Raw genomic sequence first — 19422 nt, forward strand, 5'->3', positions numbered from 1 at the left:
TGATAAAGTGGCAATAATCAAGACATTTCAAAAGTGTATTTACCTTAAAGTATTATTTTAAACTTTATTTATTTATAAGTTCTTTTTAAAATTAAATTTTCACCCTAAACAAGGAACAATGTCACATTGAAGCAGGGGGCTACTATCAGAGACTTAATTAGGAGGGTCATTATGAAGGGAAATGAGTAGAAAGATGTTTGTTAACGTTACACTTGAACTTCTGCATATCAGTGCAGTTGGGAAAGCAGAATCCCGGAAGGGAGTTCCAAAGACCCGCAGTTCTGGGGAAGAAACTATTGGAGTAAAAGGCTTTCTTGCACCTAGGGATCTCTACTGTAAAGGGATGAGACTTAGTAGCTTGTCGGGTTTGTCGGGGGTAGTTACGTCGGGGAGGTACAAGTGTTTGCAGTTCGTCAGAGCATTCACCATTAAAGTATTTGCAGAACAGGCAGAGGAATGCAACATCTCGTTGATGGCACAAAGGCTGAAGCCTAGATGACAGTTCAAGACCTATCAGGTTGGCGACTCTCTTTTGAACCCTGTCCAGGAGCGAGAGACAAGCAGCAGATGCACCAGCCCAGATGTGACAACAGTACTCCATACATTGGCGAATGGTGGCCTTACAGAGGTATAGGATACTCTCTGGCGTAAGTAGTTTTCTAGCACGGTAGAGGGAGCCAACTTTCCTTGCAGCAGTCTTGGCAATGCTCTCAATGTATCTATTCCAGTTCATATTCCATGTAAAGTTTAGGCCGAGGAGTTTAAAAGAAGGACTTTCAGGCAATGTGTCCTTGGCCATTTCTATTGGTGGTAGAGAAGGTTTCTTGTAGTTATTGAAGGAAACAAGCTTAGTCTTAGCAGCATTGAATGTGACCAACCATTTTTGTCCCCATTCCACTACGGATTGGAGGTCATCCTCTAGTGTTACTGCCATTTCCTTGGATATGTGTTCATTTGTTTTCCCCTCATATCTGTTATAGAGAGTGGTGTCATCGGCAAATATACCCATCTCCGAAACAATTTTATCAGGGAGGTAATTTTTGAATATCATGAATAATAGAGGTCCAAGGATAGACCCCTGAGGTACTCCCGCATTTATGTCATATTGTTTAGATGTACGACCGTCGAGGACAACTTTGATTTTTCTCTTACTTAAGAAGGATTTAATTACATTATGAATTCTTCCAGTGAGTCCATATGATCTAATTTTCCTTAGAAGACCATCGTGCCATACCCTATCAAAAGCCTTAGATATATCAAGGGCTACCACGCTACCCTACCCTGTTTTGTCCAATGAACGGTATATACGTTCAGAAACTACAGTTAAGATATCTGATGTTGAACGGGCTTGCCTGAATCCATATTGTTTGTCAGTCAGGAGTTTAGCAGCTGTTAGGTGCTGGAGTAAGGCTTGATTAACTAAGGACTCAAATATTTTGGCGAAAAGCGGGAGGAGGCTAATGGGGCGATAATTTAGTGAGTCAGTTCTTGCACAGAATTCTTGAAGATTGGTACCACAGAGGCAGTTTTCCAGCAGTCGGGAAAGCAAGATTCGTTAAGGCATTTAAGTTTGGAGAGAACTGGAGCAACCTTGGCAGAGCCTTTTTGTATCGCACAGCCGAGATGAGCTCTGGTCCACATGCTTTTGAGGTGTCTAGATTTTTTATAATAGCATGTACCTGAGAAGGGGTGATTTTAAAATCGTCTAGTGTGGCGTCTGTTCGCAGAGGAAAATTAAGGAGGGAGTGGTGTACCGAGTTCAGTGTGGAGTTTGAGGCAAAACGACTGGCAAGCAGATTAGCCTTGTCAGTTGCCGTGCAAGCAACCTCATGATTGTTTGATAGTGGGGAAATTGTTGACTGTCCATGTCCAAGTGTATTTACCTTAAAGCATTATTTTTAAGGTTATTTATTTATAAGTTTATTTACCTTAAAGTGTTATTTTTAACTTTATTTATTTATAATTTTATTTACCTTAAAGTGTTATTTTTAAGGTTATTTATTTATAAGTTTATTTACCTTAAAATATTATTTTTAACTTTATTTATTCATAAGTTTATTTACCTTAAAGTATTATTTTTAAGCTTATTTATTTATAAGTTTATTTACCTTAAAGTATTATTTTTAAGCTTATTTATTTATAAGTTTATTTACCTTAAAATATTATTTTTAAGCTTATTTATTTATAAGTTTATTTACCTTAAAGTATTATTTTTAACTGCTCATATCTAGTGAATTTATTTCCTGCCTGGAATATTATTTGCTCGAAAATTGTTCTTAAAAAATGAAAATTCCTCTGTGAGATGATTTAAGATTTGATACTTTCTATGCACATTGAAAAGCATTTAACTATTTCTACTGTCATATAGATGTAGATATACAATAGAAGCTGATCTACACGGCGTTGTCCGGGTGCATAGATTAACATGACTGACCTAGTTTCGTTGTTGTTTTTTAACAACTCTCAATAAAAATGTAGGCATTCGTGTCATATTATCCTATTAATATTACAAATTGAATGTAGAAATGCCCTTAATATTCACTAAGTTAATTCCAAATTCGATGATTCCATTGTATGAGGCGGTATTAATTTGGCAACTGACTCAACTTTGATTAACTAAGTTACAAGGTGAATCGATTCAATGGTGGCCCTGACAAAGACGACATGATTTTATTTCTGTTTGATAAAAACCGGACACTTCTGTTGTTACAGACCATTATCTTGTTGGCAAATTGTGTACACATCCCAATAGGAATAGAAACTTTCTATCATGCCTGAAAGTGACATAATTTTCAACGAGATTAAAAATGCGCTGCTGTAAAACTCATGCTCTCTACCGATCCCATCTATGACAACAGGACCATTGCACGAACCCTCGAAATGCATCGCTGAATTGCCACGAATAACAAGAACGTGCGCAGGGTGATGAAACAAAGTTATAGCGTTTGCTGTGGTTTCAAGTGACGGCCACACCATGTAACCTCATATCTTCGAAGTCGGCTTCAGTTTAACATCAAAGTATACCTGGATATGCTAAAGAGTGTGGTGATCCCATGGTTAAATCAGGTTTACGTTGGCAGACACTGCGTGCAACAACAGGACTCACTGCCGGGCCTAAAAGTCTAAAGAAACCCGAGCTTCAAAAGGAGTGCTACGACATTGTAACCTTTTCTTACTGGTCTCCATACTACCCCAACTTCAACCCGATGAACTGCTATGTTTGGTCATACGTCGATAACATCACCAACATGACCTCCCTTGTATTTGCTTATGATTTTATCTAATAGATAATTATTGTAGACCTATTATTTTTTAAAACAATGCATTTCTATATGAACTATTATAAAGAAACATGCTATAATGCGTATTATTTGCCCCCTTTAAAAAAGTGCATAACATAATCCAAAGAATTTAAGGAAAATCTTTAAAAATAAAATGTTTTTTTTACATGGACACGACTTATCATGGCCCGGAAGCCACTCGAGGATAATGGTTATTGCGTGTACAGAAATCAATGGGATAGTATCGTAGTAATCGTTCGTATTGGAGATTTGATAAAGTGTCTTCGTTAAGGGAGCGATTAATCAGGAATTTGTTTATGTTGGACTTGAGGACATCCAAGTTATAGTCAGGTGGGAAACAGGCAAACGGAAGAGAGTTCCACAGGCGTTCACTTATAAGAAAGAAGCTTTGTTCATGGAATCTACGCTTTGATTTGGGCATAGATAAAGAATGGGGAAATTATTGATAGTGGTTTCAGCTAGACGGGTGTTTATCGTGAAAGATTGGCGATGGGGTACCAGGGATTGGAGCTAAGACATGGAAGAAATTTAGGTGAGATAAGTTTTACATAGTGCACTTGAAAATATATAATACAAAACAATAATACATTTTAAATTGTGAAACTTGAAGATATGCTATAACGTAGTTAACCGCTTAATAAGTGAGAATAAAATTAATAATCCGTTACAAAGTAAAAAGATGGAAGATTCGACTATCTATGGATCTTATATAGACATTAAGTTTTATCCCCAAGGAGGAAGTCTTGATTTTTGAGAACTGAAATGAACTAAAACAAAAATGATGAGAAGAAATGAAGAACTCAACAAGATAACAACAAAAATATTTGTTTGTATCTTTTTTAACTTCTCATCAATGTACCTCTTCATCATCACGCGCACACAAGTTTGAAAAAGAACAGAACAAAGAGAAGAACGAAAAACTGATCGGCCAATCGATTAAATGACTGAATAATAGATCGCTTAATTGGGTCAGGAAGTAAATCCATTCCCATGAAGGGGCTTAGGCATTAACTAAGATTTTCATATGAAAAAAGATAGCTTTATCTGTAAAAGATTGCGGAATAAAACTAAAATAGTTGTTTTTTTATATACTTTATGTAAGTAATGACTGCATATTTTGTTTATATATAAAAGGCCTCGAATTTTATCATTTTAGTGTGGTGTTATCCCTATTATTCCGGTGTTCAGAAAAAATACAAACACATGATTACTTTTAGAAGTTTGCCTATTGAGATAATGTCGGAATTGTATGCGAACCACTACTCTGGAAGTTAGATCATTATTAGTAAGTTTATACGATTTATCTCAAACATGTGTTATGCTATGCGGGTATAATGAATAAAAGTTAGAATGTTCTAAGCTAATGAGATGCATTGAATTGTTTAACATTACATGAACAATTTTTATTTAATTCATGCTAAAATAAGGAGGCATAACATATCATGATTTAATTACTGATATATATATATATATATATGTGTGTGCGTGTGTGTGTGTGTGTGTGTGTGTGTGTGTGTACGTACATACACACAAAATGAATTCAAATGACAAAGTTTATAAAAAAACATAGCGGTGTCTGTTAAGCCCCCCACCCCCACCCCAACACACATATTTGGTTTCATCCGCTGCTCGTGTGACGTAACTCGGTGTTTTTTTTTGTTTGTTCGTAAATAAACAAATTAGAGACATGAAAAACGACGGGAAAATGTTTATATATAAAAATGTATTTGTTTTATCGTTTACGTGATCAGGTTAGGGATAGAAGCCGCTCTAGCTGCATTAAAGTACTGTGATAAGCGTAATAATCTAACAGACACACATATATTCGTATAACACTTTATGTAGGCATGTAATATGATTTTAAACATCTCAGTTTAAATTGGAATAAACTTATAAATATATATGTCGCATACCTAGCATTATATATACACAGAACTTTATTTCTCTCTTTTATATATATATATATATAATATATATATATATATGTGTGTGTGTGTGTGTTTGTGTGTGTGCGTGCGTTGTAACTATATATATGTATGTATGAAAAATAGTGTGTCAGTAATGGAAGTTATCGTTGTAGTGCAGACGCGAGACACTTTGAAGCAGAGATGGAGAGAGCGCGGTTGGCACAAAACTAACTGGATAATAGCAGCTATAACTGGGAAAGCAGTGACTCTGGAGTAAAACAAATCAATACTCTGTCCAAAATGCATCATTCGAAATACTATTCTTGTTTGGTGAAGATACGTTTCATACGATCGATCCTAAACTGGTCTCACCGCATGGCAGATAGGGGAGGGAACAGACATAAAATATAGCCTTTTTATTTTCATACTAGTCACTTACCAAATACGCACGGGTAATTTAAGCTTGAAGTATGTATACTTGTATTATACAAAATGCAAAATAAATTACTTATTCATTCGTCTCATATATATATAGAGTTGTACCTCATATTTAAGAAAATGTTTATCTCATTCTTAATGGTAAAATGTATACGTATGTACGTACGAAGCGAAGGCCATATGTCACTATTGACTTACAATCGGCTAAGATAGGTGTAGACACAAGTTAGTTTTTTTATGTTGATATCTAATTTTCCTGAAAGCCTAACCCAGGATTGGACGGAAACTAAAACTTTAACTTAATCTATTTTGTGATATTAAACAATTTATGATAATCATAAAAATTATGAAATAATAAACAAAATTTTATGATACAATAAACATAAAATTTTATGATACAATAAAAATAAACATTTATGATATAATAAATATAAACAATTATGATATAATAAACATAAAAAAATATGAAATAGTAAACAAAAATTATGAAATAATAAACATAAAATAATTTATGATATAATAAAAATAAACATCTATTATATAATAAACATAAAAAATGTATGATAAACAAAGAATTTATACAATAAACATAAAACAATTATATAATAAACATAGAAAATATGATATAATAAACAAAAAATTTATGATATAATAAACATAAAAAATTATGATATAATAAACAAAACAATACTAAATTGATTAAGTAAATGTAGGAAAATAGAACATAATTGAATTTTGTTTTTATGTTATATAAAGGAAATATTAACCTGTGTATATATAAGTATGGTGCATACAGGTACGTATGCACATACACAACTATGAACGCATATGCACACTCACACATATGTATATATATATGTACAAAGGCATACACATATGCAAATATATAGGTACACATACAAGTAAATACCTGCAAGCGTACAAATTAATAAAACCATGTAAAAAAAGCCACATCTACATTGACTGGTCAATTTTCGTAAACTGTCGCCACACCAAATAATCGATGAGCGTCAAAGAGGATAGAAAGACCGAGTACAGAAAGCACTAGCAAAATCTCCGCTGGATGAATGCAAATGTACTGGGATCTAGGTTTATTCCTCCCCAAATTTCAGTGAAAAACCAATGGTTGTCGCCAAAAAAATAAATGGTAAGCAGTTGTTGCAATAACGCAAATTCACCTGCAACGATATTTCAATAAGATGGAGAATACTGAAAATCAGAGAAGACTTGTTACTCAAACTCCAGAGAACACTATTGTCAAATAGAACTTTTTCATGATGGCTTGTGTTACTACTCCTAGTGAGTAAATAATGGAAACTGGAACAAAAATAAAAAGTGTCGAGAGGCCCACCATATTTAACCAAGAAATCCGGAACGTACAATTATAAGTAACAACATAACCCTTCTAAAAATAATATTGTTCGCCGTCACTGGCTGGTGATATATTTAGCTGTAAACGATAAAAGACGGTGGAACTTTTCAGGAGAGAAACACTATTCGAATCTCCACTGGATTATGGTGTAGATGACAGGCCATTTAGAGACTTGTTGCCACCAAAATTCCAAAGGGGCGCTGTCATCCCCAGGGATAAATCAATGTAATACCTTTTATAAAACATAAGAATTACTAGTAATCAGAGGAGATTTGCAGTCATTCAGACTTGAACCCCCCTGGTTTTGTCAGTAATTTATCAAGATAACCGGTGTGAGAACTGTATGTGAATAATAATAATAATAATAATAATAATAATAATAATAATAATAATAATAATAATAATAATAATAATAATAATAATTCTGATTTCGTTTATCAACGTCTCACTGGAAAGGGATGGGCTTCATTTTCAGAGGATTCCCCCAATCCCGGCTCCAAACAAGGAACTTCAAAGATCAAGGGGTTTTCTAAGGATGTTGATGGTACCTACAATAGCAGAGGCCTGAAGGCTACCTAAAACATCAGGAATTTGTAGTTTTTTTCAAGTGTCCTTCCAGACGACTTGTGTACCAACTACGACCGGGATTATTTGCCTTTTAGCCCGTGTATACGCCTTATCTGCAAGGCCTAATTGCTCCACGTAGTGTTCTTTTTCTCTCTCACATTCCTGCCCCAGGGTACTGAAAAGTCTACAATCTCCCAGTTTTTTTTTTAGACTTTGTCAATGACGAACAAATCCAGACGATTATTTTCCAATTGCTTGGTCGTTACGACACTTTTGTCCCAACATACCTCTACCTTACCATCCTCACTTTTTCTCACGTCATCAGGCACCATCTCAAACCATTTTCCAGCACACTTCACCCCAACCTTCTTACATACCTCCCAATATATCCGGAGTGCCATGCGATCGTGTCTTTTGCGGTACTCTTTCTGGGACAGTCCACTACACCCTGCTGCAAGGTGCGCAATTGACTCTAAGGTCTTACCACAAATCCGACATTCTGCAACAACTTCCTTTCCTAGCAGCACTTTTTTAACAACTGTGTTCCTAATGCCTGCTCTTGTGCTGCAAGAACAAAAAGCTTCAGTACTCTTAGCCAGATACTCAGCTCTAAGCCATTGCCATGATCTTTTATCAGCCACTTCTGCTATATCCTGGAAGAACCTTCCATGCATTTTCTTTCTAGCCAGTTCCTCTGCCCTTTCTCTATCCATGCGTTTCACATAATCAGCCTTGGTCGCACATACTTATACTTCATTGTCCACAATCTTAAGCATCCACTCCTCACTTTTAACCACATGCTCCTTCAACGACATCTCCTCGGTTCTAACACAATTTTTTACACTTTTCAATCCGCTCCCATCCTCTTTCGATACAGCCTTGCTACGTTACTTAATAATAATAACAACAACAACAACGACAACAATAAAAAATACGATCGAAGAGAGAAAACAATAACTAAAATGTTAATGCGGAGAGGACTAAGGCTTTAGGGAAGCTACTTGGCACCTAAATTCTAGCGAAGACCAACAGTCGCTGCCAGCGAGAAATCATTAGTAAACGGCTGTTGCGATAACGCAAATTTATTTGGTAATGTTATCGAAAGAGATGGATTGTACTGGATCTCTGGGGAGACTTGTCACTCAGATTCCAAGAAACACCAGAGGATTTTCTAAAAGAGAAATCTGTGTGAAAACTCCTAGTATATAATACTACTACTACGAATAATAATAACAAAAACAAGTGAAGCATGCAAGATCCCTCGTGAGTGCGCAGTGAACGAGGCATAAGAAATGACTAAGTTCAGCATTTACCCGCCCCATTTAGCCAAGGGACGTAAAGTCATGGTGAAAATGAACAAACGGTATCTGCATATACGTAAATTTGAGTTCTGCACCTTGCACAAAAAATGAAATGACTCCATCCATCATTTACTCCAAAGGCCTTAACATATTTAAATTTGAGTTCTGCACCTTGCACAAAAAATGAAATGACTCCATCCATCATTTACTCCAAAGGCCATAACATATTTAAATTTGAGTTCAGCACCTTGCACAAAAAAATGAAATGACTCCATCCATCATTTACTCCAAAGGCCTTAACATATTTAAATTTGAGTTCAGCACCATGCAAAACTGCTAAATGGACATACACAGAAAATTTTCGACAAATACGGTAAAATAGTCCCAAAAATTGAGTGTTTTTATTAGCTATAAAAGAACCCTGGGGGGACACGCAAAAGTTATCGTGAAGTATAGACAAACAAAATTATGTAGAAATCAGTTAGTTACAACTTATTAGACAGTTTCATAAAAATCCAAGGCATCATTTATTTTAATAAGCACAAAAGTGTGAATTTAAGTCATTTTTACTCGAAAGACACCTCAAGGGAGGCAACTGGAGTTTTCTTGGAAAATCCGTTCTCTTGCTTTTTTACTAATATCATGTTTGTGAAATTCTTTTTTTTTTAATTCCAAGGCGTAGTTATTGAGAAAAGTGCAAACAGGCGAACGGACGAACGGACAAGGGTGAATTAAGAGGTCCACCCTCCTTTTGTCAAGGCACTAATAAAAATCAACTTCAAGATAAAAAAAAAAACTAAGATTAACTGAAACGCGAATACGTAACCCTAACAACACAAGAAATACTATAATATATGAATGTAAATTTACTGTAAAACGAATAAATATTTCCATTTTATTTTATATGCAAACCTAAAAGTCATTTAAATATTTACAGCCTGTGAAATTGCATTGACATTCTTACCTATAAAAACAAAAGATATAAAATCATTAATTTTATTTTAGCAGGAATTTGGATTTGATTTATTTTTCTCGTGAAGTATCAAACTACGAGAGGCAATACTATTCAACACATAAGTGGGTGCTTTAAAAATTTTTTTTTTTTATTTATTCTACATTAAAATGGGGCTGTTTCTGAAGTATGCAAATGTTGATTGAATGATGGAAATAATACGAATTATCAAACTACTGTGCTCATCACGACTACAATTTCGCTTGATGTAACCGACTTTTTTCCGCTGTACCTTGTCAAACTCTGGAATTTTTTCGCACCAACCCGTGGCGTACTTGATAAAATTCAAGTATGTAGTAGTTTTGTTAAGGTTGATGTTTAATTCTCAGTATGCGCGAAATTTAAAATTTAATTACAAATTACTTAGCTTTCTTCCCAGTCATGGCTGACAGAACAAGGCCATACTATACACTGGAGAAAATAAATGGTTTCGTTCGAATCCCCGTGCAGATTCCACAGTTTCACAGAAAGATTCGCAAGACACGCAGGGAGAAGGTCGGAAATGATATCAACCGAAATATTATGAAAATAGCAATGAAAACAGGAACAGTAGTAAAACGAGTAAAAACGAGTCTGTTCGTCATATTTAATGTTATTTATCTGTAAACAAATATTTTAAAGTTCACTCAGAAGAGCTCTAAAAACACCACGTCTAAATTTCTAAAAACACCACGTCTAAATTTCTAAAAACATCACGTCTAAATTTAGAAGATATGAGCAGAAATCACCATTTTCTCTCAGTTTATTAAATTTTATTGCACATTAAAATCGGGTATTATTCTATTATAAGGATCCTTTAAAATGAGTAAATTGTATATTTATTTATTTATTTGCTGACTGTAATCCTCACATTCATAGTTGTTGTTGCTGTTGTTGTCTGAAGATAGCATTTTCAATCCTACCCAAAGCCTTACAGAGGATTGGTGAGCCAAAAACGTTGTGGGCAATAACAACTATGGAATGCAGTATTAACTGAGGATACAGTTAAGAGACCCAGCATTCCTATACCATCACGGTTAACAACCTGAAGAAGGCCAGAGGAATAGTTAGCGGAAACGTTGTGAAACCACAACTATAAAGACGAGGATAACAGTCGGCAAATATATAAATTAATTAAAATCGAGCTATTAGTGTCCTCTAGTCATGGCTTGAAATCTTTGAATAATTATACAATATGTTTGATTACTATGACCGTCTCAATTCCGACTAACATGCTAATGCATTTTGTGGAAATCAGTGACAGAATTACTGTAAAGTGGAAAAATTCACTTTCGTTTCGAGAAAGTTTATTAAGCGAATAAAGAGGGTCAATGCACTTCAAGTAAAAAAATCGATAGATTCAGCAAAGGTACAAATAATAAACAATCAATACATTAAGAATGGCGTAAACAAACATTTCTTTTATCATTACTAGCCAAAACGAATAGCGTGTCCGCCGTTAAAACATCTTGTTAATGAGTTTTGGAACCGAGCAAAAGATGTTGATGGAAATTCTATGCAATATGCACGTCTGTAGGCAAATACAATAATATCGATTTGCGAGGGAGAGGGCGTGTGGTGCAGGATTGGTTACTGGCTTGAACAATGGATGACGCGTACCGGGTTCGAGTTCTATCCCATCAGCTTCATTGATGCATAACTATTATGCACGTTTCTTCAGCTAAGCATGAGATACAGGTTATACTGTATGCAACGTCCTTTTTAATATAACTGGTTTAGGTGAATGCGATTTCGGAATAATAAGAACAGTAGCGTATTTGCCTACAGTAATGTCATAATTTGAAACGAATCTCATGTATCCGACGATGCTGTTTTTCTTGAACGATCTACTTAAACCAATTCCCACTCTCTTTCTCCTACTCTTTCTCTAATATATAATTTAAAATAAGTAAAAGCACTAACACTCAATTAACCATATCTCATAATAAATTTATTTCAACATTATAGTTAATAAAATACCTTCAGGTGCGCATAAGAACTATAAGGTTGAAATAAATTTATAAGTACTAGATGACTGAGATTTAATGTCATCTTTTAAATATTATTCCTGGGCTGCTACGCATTGAGCTCTCCTACTTAAGATTTCTACAAAAATTACTTTATCATTTACGGACCCAACACACCGTGTATATATATATATATATATATATATATATATATATATATATATACATATATATATACACATATATATATACACATATATATATATGCATACACATATATATATATACATACACACATATATATACATACACACATATATATACATACACACATATATATACATATATAAGAGAGAGGGAGACAGAGAGAAAGAGAGAGAAAGAGAGTCCCCTGCCCTTACTTTTCCCTTTAGTCTTCACATTTCAATGGACGATGTTTTGGGGAAGAAATTACATTTTCTTAGTAGGAATCGAATCCGTCCATCAATCATCGTTGATAGTTTTTTCTTTTTAAGTATTATATAAAATTATATTTATATTTTTAATATCTTACATCAAGTGGCTTCATCCTTTGTGTGTAGCGATTTTCATCAAATTATATGTAGTAAGAGAGAGAGAGAGAAAGAGAGAGAGAGAAAGAAACATAAGCGCATTGATATAAATATATATAAGTGGGCTAAAATGTAAGTAGTGTTTTGTAAATTATTGTGAACAAAAATCTTTGGCTTCACATTTTGAGATCCGATTTGTTTTTAACTGTAATCAGCTGAACTTCATCAAAACATTGATTATTATAAATACGGAAATAACACAGGTTTATCGTCACCTGTATGATTAGAACCAAGACTCATAAAATTAAGTTAATTCCAAGCAATAACTGAACCACGTCGGTAAATGTGTACCAAAACGTATATAAATGTGCTAATTATATCAAATAAACATACAACTGTATTAATTTGGAGAACTGTTTTATAAATACACTAGCGGGGGGTACCCTGCGTTGCCCAGGTGTTTGGAGGTGTGTGTGGTTTTGGGTAAATCAAAAAACCCGGGTATTTGTGTTGGGGGGGGGTAAAATAAGAAATTTTGGTAGGTAAGTATGAAGGATCGAACCCGAAACCTTGAGACAAAGTTGGTAATTAAAGTGTAAAAAAAACATTTGCGACGTTAACCATTGGGCCACGAAACACTAACGTAACACGCTTGGATTTGGATTTAACTATTTAGAATTAGTAGTTGCCCGTTTTTAATTACTTAATGAGGTCAACTTTCACTGCGAGGTAGTATTTTATTTACTGCGGGAACGTTTTTTAAATTTGTTTTTGTTTCCCCAAGATGTTGGGTGTAACCAGCTCCCCATAGAAAGGGGATTGCCCAAATTGAATAGCAATAGTCTGATATAAGGAAACACTCCACATTGATAAAATCTGATTGCTTTTGGACATTTCCGGTGATCGCGACCGGAAAAATACCGCCAGAATTAGTGTAGCTTTTATTATACGAAAAAGCCTAATCCACATGCGGCGAGCGAAAAATGTTGAATATTTATCTTTTCAAAGTCGAGCAAATTAAATAGGCTACCTCCGTTTTAAACTCGTAGATATTATGATTTAGACGTGATATAAAACGTTTTAAGACGTTGTGAGCAGACTGATCGCTTCTCGGGAAAAAATCTTTTACAGACATACACAAAAAGCATACATACATACAGATTTTCGCTTTTATATATATAGATAAACATCACCTAGTCTGCATAAAGCCTCAGTGACAAAGCGAAGCAATCCAAATGACAGATACACATGGACAAAAATAGAAACAATAAAACGGTGGAAGAGATTGACTAAGACATACGGGCACAAATAAGAAAAACACTACATGAAAAGAGATAACAAGGAGAAAGAAACAGGCAGAACAAGAAAGATGGGCACGATGATGTTAAAGGCAACATTTAATGGAGAAATTAAGACTGACCTCACACAACGAGGGCAATTCTTATTGTTCAGGTCATCCCATCATTATAATTCATTGTTTATGAAATACATTTTCACATATATTTATTGCGACTTGAAATATATTAAAACACACTTTACTCTGTTTAACATACATTCCCGATTTTGTTAATTTTCTTCAATTCGTTTTGTAACATTCTTTGCTTTCAGAAAATATTTCATATTTTAAAACCTTTTAACAATTGCCGTGTTTTACATTTGCCAACTTGCTTCTGCTCGAAAGTATTTAACAAGAGAATAAACAGTTAGTGCAACAACATATAAAGAAATATAGAGTGACAAACAGATTGCGCCATAATAGTCAGATGGAGAGGCGATGGGACCTAAATAGAGAGAAAGGGAGACATCGATAGATTTAAAAAAAAAATAAGCGAGTATTATGTTTTTCTAAACAGTTCACTTTTTGTAAATAAAAAAAAACAATACTCGAGCTGAGATCAACATAAAACCTAAAGATAGTGCGTCAAGCACGGTAACCATTAGACCAGCTTTCCAGTTTTTAAATTTACTTATTAGTCGCGTGCAAGCGACTTCTATAAGTCGGTTAATCGGTCAGTCAGTCGGTTGGTCGGTCTGTCCGTAACACTTTTGTGCTTGGCCTTTTTGGTTAAGATCAAAGGTCTGTTGTTAATAGATGCTGTTATTAGCATTTTAGGCAAGATCAAAGTGTAGTATCTGTTCCGGCAGATACTGCAAGCTATGACTAGCAAAGACCAGATGTGGGGGCAACCCCACATGCCTGACCTTTAACCAGCTCCCATTTCCCACCTCTCGGGAGCTGGTCCCCTTTTTCCCTTCCCCCTCCCTTCACTCCTCACATTAAAAATTGGCCTTGTGCCTAATTTGCTCGGTGGGGGAGCAAATAAATACCATCTGTTCCGGCAGATACTGCACTTAAGATAATTTGTACCAGTCAATGGAGGGGAAACCCTCTATACTGGGACAATTATTATTTTTGGTAACCAGAGTGCCCCCTTTTTGGCTACTTTTAGGGGAGCTGGTTTTTACCTCACATTAAAAACGGCCTTGTGCCTAATTTGCTCAGTGGGGGAGCAAATAAATACCATCTGTTCCGGCAGATGCTGCACTTAAGATAATTTGTACCAGTCAATGGAGGGGAAACCCTCTATACTGGGACAATTATTATTTTTGGTAACCAGAGTGCCCCCTTTCTGCCTACTTTTAGGGGAGCTGGTTTTTACCTCACATTAAAAACGGCCTTGTGCCTAATTTACTCAGTGGGGGAGCGAATAAATACCATCTGTTCCGGCAGATACTGCAAGCAAAGACCATATGTGTGGGCAACCTCACATATAAGACTTTGGTCAATGTAGGGAAACCCTTCATACCAATTGTCACTATCCAACTCCCCTACACCCCGGGGAGTTGGTCCCCATTTCCCCTTCACTCCTCACATTAAAAATCGGCCTTGTGCCTAATTTGCTCGGTGGGGGAGCAAATAAATACCATCTGTTCCGGCAGATACTGCAAGCAAAGACCAGATGTGGGGGTAACCCCACATATCAGACCTTGGTCAATGTAGGGGAAACCCTTCATACCAATTGTCGCTATCCAGCTCCCCTACTCCCCGGGGAGTTGGTCCCCATTTCCCCTTCACTCCTCACATTAAAAATCGGCCTTGTGCCTAATTTGCTCGGTGGGGGAGCAAATAAATACCATCTGTTCCGGCAGATACTGCAAGCTATGACTAGCTATGACTAGCTATGACTAGCAAAGACCAGATGTGGGGGCAACCCCACATGCCTGACCATTAACCAGCTCCCATTTCCCACCTCTCGGGAGCTGGTCCCCTTTTCCCTTCCCCCTCCCTTCACTCCTCACATTAAAAATCGGCCTTGTGCCTAATTTGCTCGGTGGGGGAGCAAATAAATACCATCTGTTCTGGCAGATACTGCAAGCAAAGACCCTATGTGGGGGCGACCCCACAGATAAGACCTTGGTCAATGTAGGGGCAACCCTTCATACCAATTGTCACTATCCAGCTCCCCTACTCCCCGGGGAGCTGGTCCCCATTCCCCCTTCACTCCTCACATTAAAAATCGGCCTTGTGCCTAATTTGCTCAGTGGGGGAGCAAATAAATACCATCTGTTCTGGCAGATACTGCAAGCAAAGACCCTATGTGGGGGCGACCCCACAGATAAGACCTTGGTCAATGTAGGGGCAACCCTTCATACCAATTGTCACTATCCAGCTCCCCTACTCCCCGGGGAGCTGGTCCCCATTTCCCCTTCACTCCTCACATTAAAAATCGGTCTTGTGCCTAATTTGCTCAGTGGGGGAGCAAATAAATACCATCTGTTCCGGCAGATACTGCAAGCAAAGACCATATGTGGGGGCGACCCCACATATAAGACCTTGGTCAATGTAGGGGCAACCCTTCATACCAATTGTCACTATCCAGCTCCCTTACTCCCCGGGGAGTTGGTCCCCATTTCCCCTTAACTCCTCATATTAAAAATCGACCTTGTGCCTAATTTGCTCGGTGGGGGAGCAAATAAATACCATCTGTTCCGGCAGATACTGCAAGCTTTGACTAGCAAAGACCAGATGTGGGGGCAACCCCACATGCCTGACCTTAAACCAGCTCCCATTTCCCACCTCTCGGGAGCTGGTCCCCTTTTTCCCTTCCCCCTCCCTTCACTCCTCACATTAAAAATCGGCCTTGTGCCTAATTTGCTCGGTGGGGGAGCAAATAAATACTATCTGTTCCGGCAGATACTGCAAACAAAGACCCTATGTGGGGGCGACCCCACAGATAAGACCTTGGTCAATGTAGGGGCAACCCTTCATACCAATTGTCACTATCCAGCTCCCCTACTCCCCGGGGAGTTGGTCCCCATTTCCCCTTCACTCCTCACATTAAAAATCGGCCTTGTGCCTAATTTGCTCGGTGGGGGAGCAAATAAATACTATCTGTTCCGGCAGATACTGCAAGCAAAGACCCTATGTGGGGGCGACCCCACAGATAAGACCTTGGTCAATGTAGGGGAAACCCTTCATACCAATTGTCACTATCCAGCTCCCTACTCCCCGGGGAGTTGGTCCCCATTTTCCCCTTCACTCTTCACATTAAAAATCTGCCTTGTGCCTAAATTGCTCGGTGGGGGAGCAAATAATTAACCTCTCCTTGGCCTTTTGACCAAGATCAAAGTGTAGTATCTGTTCTTACTACATGCTGTATTTATGTTTGTAACTTTTCCTTGCCCACTTCAAAGTGTAGTATCTGTTCTTAACAGATGCTGCACATACATTTGTAACTATTACTTGGCAATCGAAATGAAACCCTTCCATGCTAAGGCATTTTTAGTCGCATGCAAGTCACTCCATCAGTCGGTCTGTAACACATTCACGTTTTTTTATGCATGGGGTATGGAGTAACATTTTTGTCCCCCGATTTATCAGAGTGGCCTATGTTTTCAATGGGTCCTTCTGTCTGTTAATCCGGATGATTGACGGATAACCGTCCATTAGTTTTTCCTGACATTTTGTCACAAATTATATTTTAATACATAAATGTCCATAGTAATTTTTCCCCCGAAAAATCCTGTTTTGCCCGCAGGGGCTCAAGAGAGGTAAAAAAAATGGCAAAAAATGACAATTTTTGTCCCGTAACATTTGATCCATCCATTAGATTTTTTCTGAAACTTGTCCAAAATGTGGAGGGCATTGTTCTTAATATAAATTCAGTATGGGTGACCTTGACAAAAGTCTGACTTGCTGAAAACGCCCTTTCTTCTGGCGCGTTTCTCATATTTCTCAACAAAAAACTTGATATGTCTATATAGTGGTTTCCCATGTTGCTGAATGTAAATATACATGTGTTAAGGTGTGAAATTGCACTGTTTATCCATTGTCAGTGTTATTCCGCATTCCAAGTGGCTCATAAGGGGTAAAAATGTACGAAAATTACAAAAAAATGACACTTTTTATCCCATAAATTTTGACCTATCCATTAGATTTTTCTGAAACTTGTCCGAAATGTAGAGGCCATTGTTTTTAATATAACTTCAGTATGGGTGACCCTGGTAATATTCTGGTTAGCGTCCCCCGGGTACGAGAAAACACATCTTTTTGGGACTCCATGCATCAGCAATTTTTAAAACTATATTTTGCAGAGAGGGGGACCATGCATGCGCGCTCGTTTTTTAGGCAAGGGACATAGTGTAACATTATGGTCCCCCGATTTATCGGAGAGGGACCTATGTCTTTGGTGGGGCTGTCTGTCCGTTAGTCCGGACGATTGATGGATAACTGTCCATTAGTTTTTCCTGAAATTTTGTCACAAATTATATTTCAATATATAGATGTGCATAGTAAAATATATTTTTGTGCGGAAATTCCTATTTCGCCTACAGGGGCAAAAAGGAGTTAAAAAAAAAAAAAGCCTCAAAATGGCCCAAAATGACGCTTTTTGTCCCGTAACATTTGATCCATCGATTAGATTTTTCTGAAAGTTGGCCAAAATGTGGGGGGCATTGTTCTTAATATAAATTCAGTATGGGTGTTCCTGAAAAAAGTCTGGTTTGCATCCCCCGGGGAGTTTTAGTGCTGAAAACACCCTTTCTTCGGGCGCGTTTTTCATATTTCTCAACAAAAACTTGATATGTATGTCTATACAGTGGTTTCCCATGTTGCTGAATGCAAATATACATGTGTTAAGGTGTGAAACTGCACCGTTTGTCCATTGTCACTGGTATGCGGCATTCCAAGTGGCTCATAAGGTGTCAAAAATGTACTAAAATTGCAAAAAAATGACACTTTTGCCCCATAAAGTTTGACCTATCCATTACATTTTTCTGAAACTTGTCCAAAATGCGCAAGACATTGTTCTTAATATAAATTCAGTATGGGTGACCCTAGCAAAATTCTGCTTTGCGTCCCTCGGGGATTTTTAGTGCTAAAAATGCTTTTTTCATATTTCTCAATAAAAAACTTGATATGTATATCTATATAGTGCTCTCCCATGGTGCTGCATTTAAATATACATGTGTTATGGTGTAAAACTGCATAGTTTTCCATTGTCACTGGTATTCAGCATTCCAAGGGACTCATAAGGGGTCCAAAATGTACCAAAATTGCAAATAATGACACTTTTTGCCCCATAAATTTTTACCTATGCATTAGACTTTTCTGAAACTTGTCCAAAATGTAACTTTTCCTTGGCCACATGGCTAAGATCAAAATGTAGTATCTGTTCTTAACCAATGCTGCACTTGTTTGTAACTAATAAATAAATGTGTTACGGACCGACCGACCGACCGACCGACTGAGAATTTTTTTTTAATGCATACCACAGAATAGTTTTTTAATCGTGTGCAAGCAACTCTATAAGTCACTCAGTCGGTCGGTCCGTAACACATGTGTTTTTTTAATTTCTTTTTATGTTTATTATAGCACTATTTTATGTTTATTATAGCACTATTTATTGGGTTTCGGGGTTCCTGAATACGAAAATAACGTTTCAAATTCCTTAAATCAAATAATTCTTGTGATATAAAGTGGGGGATCACTTTTCTGTATTAATTTAATGTAAAATAATTACCCAC

At 36.7% G+C, this 19422-nt stretch overlaps 1 pseudogene; it reads left to right on the top strand.

Moving 5' to 3' along the window:
* The first annotated feature begins 16995 nt into the window (after window positions 1-16995).
* On the top strand, window positions 16996-17163 carry LOC145297216 (U2 spliceosomal RNA; annotated as a pseudogene).
* Window positions 17164-19422: the final 2259 nt, after the last annotated feature.

This window comes from Euprymna scolopes, chromosome 17 (genome assembly GCF_053919585.1).
Source record: "Euprymna scolopes isolate OS-2025 chromosome 17, ASM5391958v1, whole genome shotgun sequence".
Taxonomy (NCBI): domain Eukaryota; kingdom Metazoa; phylum Mollusca; class Cephalopoda; order Sepiida; family Sepiolidae; genus Euprymna; species Euprymna scolopes.